A 6,771-nucleotide genomic window follows, 5' to 3' on the forward strand; every position below is an offset into this window, starting at 1 on the left:
CTGACTTCGCCTCCCTTAGCAAGCCCCAGGAGAAAAGACAAATAGAGAAGAGACATTCTTCCAAAACTAGAAAAGTAAGCTGACTTATTTTAAAGATTCCAAGTAAGTGGTAACTGTTCTTCAGGTTCCTGAACATGTATTTGAAGGGGGGAAACCATCAGCAAGCATAATGGATTTAGTTACAAGAGCTAAGAGATCCCTTAAAGTAGCTGGTATTTTTGAACATGTTATTATACACTAACCTATTTTCCATACATTATCACTTTTAATTTAGCTCTCCCAAAGAGCCAGTAAAATAATTCTCATCCTCTTTGTACAGATGAGCAACCTGTGTGATCAAGAGAAATTTAATCACATAACTACAAATGGTGAAAGTGGGATTTGAACCTATACCTGACTCCAAAGCTTATGTGCTTTTGATGACCCCACCCTGCTTTCCCTTAGAAAGCCTTGGGGTTTATTTTAATTCAATTCCCTTATTTAACAGAGATGGTCTAAAAAGAGAACAGATCAGTAGTGAGTGATAACTGATGAGACCAAGGGGGACGTGTGCCCAGCGTGGGCTTGTGGACATGAAGACCCTGACCACAGACCATGGCTATGCCCGTGCCACTGCTGTATAAACATCTTACAAGAGGGGGAGGTTTCCAGTTTGGTCAGTTAGCCATAGTCTAGAGACACCTGTCCTCTTCGACCCTTAAGTTCCTCATCTCTGAAACGAGCTGACTCTTTCTCCTCCATCTGTTCTCAACTCAAATGTCACTTTCTCAGAGAGACTTTCCCTGTTTAATAATTCTAAAATAATTCCCTCTCCTAGTTACTTTTATTCCATCCTATTGGAATATTTCCTCAAATGCGCTCATCACTAACTGAAATTATCTTTTTTTTTAAAAAAAGATTTTATTTATTTATTTGACACACAGAGAAAGATCACAAGCAGGCAGAGGCAGGCAGAGAGAGGGGGAAGCAGGCTCCCTGCTGAGCAGAGAGCCTGACTTGGGGCACGATCCCAGGACACTGAGATCATGACCTGAGCCAAAGGCAGAGGCTTTAACCCACTGAGCCACCCAGGCGCCCCAACTGAAATTATCTTATGAATTTTGTTTACTTGTTTATTTGTCTCCCCTCCTAGGATTCATAACCTCCCAATAAGCAGGGTTCTGTCTATTTGTTGATTTAAATATTTTGTCTTATTTATTTAAATAACCTTTACATCTGACAAAGGGCTTGAACTCACAACCCCAGGATCAAGGGTCACATGCATCCAGGTCTCCTTGTGGTAGGGGATTTTAAACTGGGTTTCAGGAGAGCTCTCTTCCTCTACAATGTAGAGCTTGTATTACAAGGGAAATTGGAGTAGCAGTTGGAGAGTGAGGAGGCTGTGGCCGTGGAAGGAATGGAGTGGAGAGTTCTTAGGAGGTAGAATGGATCAGCTTCTGTGAAGGACTGCCGAGGTGGGTGAAGGAAGTGGGAGGGGGTGGTGGGTGGTACCTGGGTTCTGACTATTCACGTCTTGAATGTTTTCCTGTTTGTCTCAGATTGCACTCCTGCTGACCGTGGTATGCCCTGATGATGGGATGGTGTCCTCAATGTGCATTTTAACCAATTTTACTTATAAACTTTTGCTATTGGGGAGAATGGCCATGCACATTCATTTATTTTACAAATCAAGAAACTGAAGCACAGAGAAGGAAGGAATGATTAGTGCATGAAGTGACATCTGAGATACTCATTATCTAAATCTGTTCCCACTCCTGTGGTAGATTGTTGAAAGGCAATAGATTTCTCTCTTCCCTGTATCGTCTCCATGCCCCTTTGTGATGTGACTTTGCTATTCTTCCCAATTAGAGGTGAAGTTTATTTCTCTCCTTGGAATCTGGGCTGTGCTGGCTACTTGATTTGGCCAATAGAATAAAGTACACATGATGTTATGCAATTTCTAAGGCTAGGCCTCTTTTTTTTTTTTTTTTTAAGATTTTATTTATTTATTTGACAGAGAGAGACAGCAAGAAAGGGAACACAAGCAGAGGAATTGAAGAGGGAGACCAGGCTTCCTGCTGAGCAAGGAGCCCCATGCAGGGCTCCATGTGGGGCCCAATCCCCGGACATGGGATCATGACCTGAGTTGAAGACAGATGCTTAACGACTGAGCCACACTGGTGCCCGATTCTGAGGCTAGGCCTGAAGAGATTGCATCTTCTGCATTTACCCTCTTAGAATGGTGCCCTGAGACCACCAGGGAAGCTGAGCTAGCCTGCTGGTGGATTAGAATTGGAGAAGCCAGACCTCAGCCAGAACCAACTGTCAGACCCATGAGGGAGGCCGCTTTGGACCTCCCAGTGCAGGTGAACTTCCAGCTGATCTCACCTAAAACCAGCAGACTAATCCGTTCAGCCATCCACAGAATTGTGAGAAACAATACATTATTGCTGTTTTAAACCATGCATTTTTGGGAGTGGTTTGTTATGCAGCAGTAGTAGGTAACCAAAACATCTTCTGTGTTTCTGCTGTCAGTAAACAGCTTCCCTGTCTACCTGGTTGTTTATGCCAGTTCCCTATCCCTCATATCTCACATTTAATCCTTCTTAAATATGTATCAAATCTCTCTACTTTTCACTTTCCCTATTGCTAGGACTTGAGTTCTGATCCTTTTCATCTCTCACCTGGACTATCACAGCAACCTCTGACTGTGCTCCGTGTTTACTGAGCGCCGTCTCCCTGCTTCCTACCTTTCCCATCCAGTTTGTCACATCCACCACAATCAGAACATTCTTTGTTACATGCAGATGTAACCACATTGCTCCATTGCTTAAAGCCTTTTGCTTGCAAGGTAAATTCCTAAATCTTTAGTATGATTTATGAGTCCTGAAGATCATCTGGCCCCTGCCTCTTCTCCGTCCTGTCTTCCACCACTCCTCTCATTGAACCCTGTGTTTCTAGAGCTGCTTTACAGATTCTGGTGACCTTCTGACACCTGCTTAAGCACCCTATCCTAATTGCTTGAGGCAACCTCTGAAGGGGGTCAGATGAAAACACTTAACCCGTCAACATACGTAAGTTCCTAGGCTGGTCATGAGGGACTCATACAGGGGTGTGGATTTGAACCTTGTAAAGATTTGATATCCGCCTTTATGACACGAACTTTTCTAAATGACTGATTCTCATTCAATAAAAAGCATCAATTTTATATTCCATATAAAAACCGGGAGCTGGAGAAGGCTGATTACTCTTACAATTAGAAAAGGTTTAAGGAAATTTTGTTTGTAGGACTCTTAACTCCAGTGGTGTTCACTGAGCAAGCATAATTCTGAAGTCTAATAGAAAAAGTCTTAGCTTTGGAATCAGACAGACTTGGTATCTGGTTCTGCCATTTATCAGATATATACCCTTGGCAAGTTGAGTTTTCTGAAATCTGTTCCTTTATTTATAATATAAAAGGGGATGACAAGTCATACATTGTGTGATTGTATTGAAGACTAAATGAAATAAAATATATGAATGAACCCGTCATATTTTAAGGTCTTAATGATTATAGTTATATTTTTTAAAGATTTTATTTGTTTATTTGAGAGAAGGCATGAGCGAGGGAGGGGCAGAGGGACAAGCAGATGCAGGACCCTGAGACCATGACCTGAACCAAAGTCAGATACTTAACTGACTGAACCACCCAGGCATCCTTTAATGATTACAGTTATTAATCAATCTGATCCAAGGCAAAAGATAGACTTTTGGGATAGAATAAGTCTTTCTTCCTGTTTTTATTTGGACATTTAGACCTGGAAGTGAAGACAGTTAACTATAGTTTGATATGTTCTTCTCTCTGGTGGTAACTTGCTAGTTAATCGGGAGATAGCTGTTGGGGGACATTACTGATACAGCTCAAGTGTCAGAAGTGGCCTCTCTGCCCCGTTAAGATCTAAATGCAATGGGCTTAAAATTCAATTTTCATATTTACAGCCCTTATAAGTTCTAAGCCTTCCTGGAAATTTTTTGTAAATTCTATGAGGGCTGTGCTTTCATAGTCTCTGTCTCTAGCTTTCGTTTTCAACACAGAAAAACAAAGCCCTTTGCACTAGTTCCCTACTCACTCATCTTCAGTACTCCCTTCAGAAAGCATTCCTGAGCTTAATGACCTAAACTAAAGTCTCAAGAGTCAAAGACAGTGGTCACATCATACATGTGACAACATATTCATTTTATGCATCCTAGAGCTTAAACACTCTTTTGTCTGTTTGCTATGGGAGGGTTTCTTCTGACCTTTTACCCATGTAGCCCCTACCCTTACACTGATTTTTCTATTCATCTTTTTCCTTCCTCCCTTCAAGTTCTCTTTATTTCCTCTTCCTCCTATTTTGCCAAGTAAATTCTAAATTCTCTCTTTTCTGCCCAGAGCAATATAGTATTCCTCCTTCTCTTCCCATCCTTACATAGCCACACCCTTCAAGGCCCTGAGTAGGACAAAAGGGCCTTCTGTATATTAGGGTCTGTCCTTCTTGGAAGGCACTTGTGGCTAAAAATAACATTTGTTTATAATAACCACAGTTTATTATGTACCTGGCACTGTATCAAGTGCTTTCCAGCAGCTATCTCATTTTCTTATTTGGTCTTCACAATGACTCTAGGAGGTAGCTCTCATTATTTCTATTGCTGCAAGTGAGGATGAGGTGTGTGTCTGTGTGTTCAAAAAATTATGCAGTTTGAATAAGATCACACAGCAAGCAACTGGTGGAACAAGGATTGAAAACAAGATCTAGCTGGCCCCAATTCTATGCTCTTTCCATTTTACTACATGGCCTTCCAGGAGAAGGAGAAATAGAAAGTAATCAGAAGACCTGAGGCTACATAAACACAACACCATCTGTTCTCATATTGTTTCACAACTTTAAAAGTTGTTTTATATGTTATCTCATTATTCCTGTGAAGAATGAATAGTCATTATCATTACACCAATTTGGAAGTGAGTAAACTAGGGCCTGGTAGGAGACAAGGAGTGAGGGAACAGGTAGTATAGGATATTTGATTTTAAGATCACAGAGGCACTAGTTTGGGGTTAGTAAGAAGTTTAGGGTGTGACCATGGGAGCCAGTGGCCAAAGTGACATGAGGAGACCAAGGACTGAGGGATCAGGAAACCACGTGGCTACTGAAGTCAGGATGGCAGGGCAGGGGATAATGAGAATAACCGCAAGCAAAGGATTGACATTTTCAATGCATATGGAATAAATGGGGGCCAGTGTGACATTTGTGATGAGTAGAAGGAGGTATGGCTGAAGAGCAAAGGAGAAGGAATTCTTACAGAAAGGTAGGAGTGGCAATGCTGACTCCACCCCCTAGTTTTAGGGAGTGGGAAAGTGAGAAACCTTCTTGCAGAAGGGCTACAAGAGGAGTCCTGGAAGAGGGTCAAGTTTCAACAAAGGCAAAGAAATAACCTGAAAACTCTCTGAAGAAGCAGAGGATGTAGGAGAGTTTATTGGTAAAGGAACAGGATTCTAGAGGGCACAGTGGAAAGGTCTGCCGGGGAGGTGGGCAGTGGGAAGGTGAGTGAAGGGGAGGAGGATGGAGAAGCTCAGAAATGTATAAGGATGAGTCTGAGAGAGAAGTTAGACAACCAGAGGGACTATCAATTGGGCAGTTTCCCAGGTTGGAGAGACAAATTGCAGATAGGGTCATAATGGAACTTTGGGGAAAATGGTTTTGGTATTTGACTCAGACCTCTAAGATTTGAAATGGGAGAAGAGTGTGGGGAAGAATGATGATTCTAAATTAAAACTGGCAACTACCCCTATGCTCTTGGGAAGATTTATAAAGATTTTATTTATTTATTTGACAGAGAGAGATCACAAGTAGGCAGAGAGGCGGGCAGAGAGAGAGGAGGAAGCAGGCTCCCCGCTGAGCAGAGAGCCTGATGCGGGACTCGATTCCAGGACCCTGAGATCATGACCTGAGCCGAAGGCAGCGGCTTAACCCACTGAGCCACCCAGGCGCCCAGCTCTTGGGAAGATTTAAAGTGAAGTCCAAGTTAGGATGGGAGATCAAATGCCTCCTGTACTTGCCTCCTCTGACAGAATTGGGGCTTCCTAATGAAGGCAATAACAGTTTCTCACTCCAAGCTACTGCTAGCAATGGGGGAGCCATTGGAAGTTTTTATTTTGTTTTGTTTTAATAAGGTTGATGGTAACATGGTGACATCTAGAACAATCACTCAGGCTGCTGGTGTGCAGGATGAATTGAGGAGTGTAGGTGGGGAGATCTATTAGGAGGTGGTTACATTAGTCCAGGCAAGAAGTGATGAGGTCTGAACCAGGGTGAGAGCTGTGGAGATGGAGAGGAAGGGCAGGGATAGGATATATTAAGGAGCTTTTATTACCAGACTGATAGGATGTGGGAAATGAAGGAGTGCATAGACTAGAGGACAATGCCCAGGCTTCTGACTTAGTTTCCTCTTGTAGTCAGCGGCCCAGGTTCTGCCTTTCTCCCTGGGCTTTTGTGGGTATGAAGCAATAGGACAGGAGAGTGCTTTGGAGATGGCAAAGCTGCATACCCATCATCATCATCTACATTATTATCAAAGCTCTCTGATCACCATACATAGTAAGTTCAGTCTATTGAATGAGATGTGACAATTAAGACAAATCAGGGTAGTCACCCAGAAATCGGCGAACTCGGGGTGGAGGGGGCGAGTCCAAGATACAACGAATTTCCTGCACCTGCCGGCCCCTGGAGCCCGGGGCGGAGCGAACACGGACCCCGCCCCTAGGCGGGGAGTGGGTGG

This window comes from Mustela erminea, chromosome 10 (assembly GCF_009829155.1).
Source record: "Mustela erminea isolate mMusErm1 chromosome 10, mMusErm1.Pri, whole genome shotgun sequence".
NCBI lineage: Eukaryota > Metazoa > Chordata > Mammalia > Carnivora > Mustelidae > Mustela > Mustela erminea.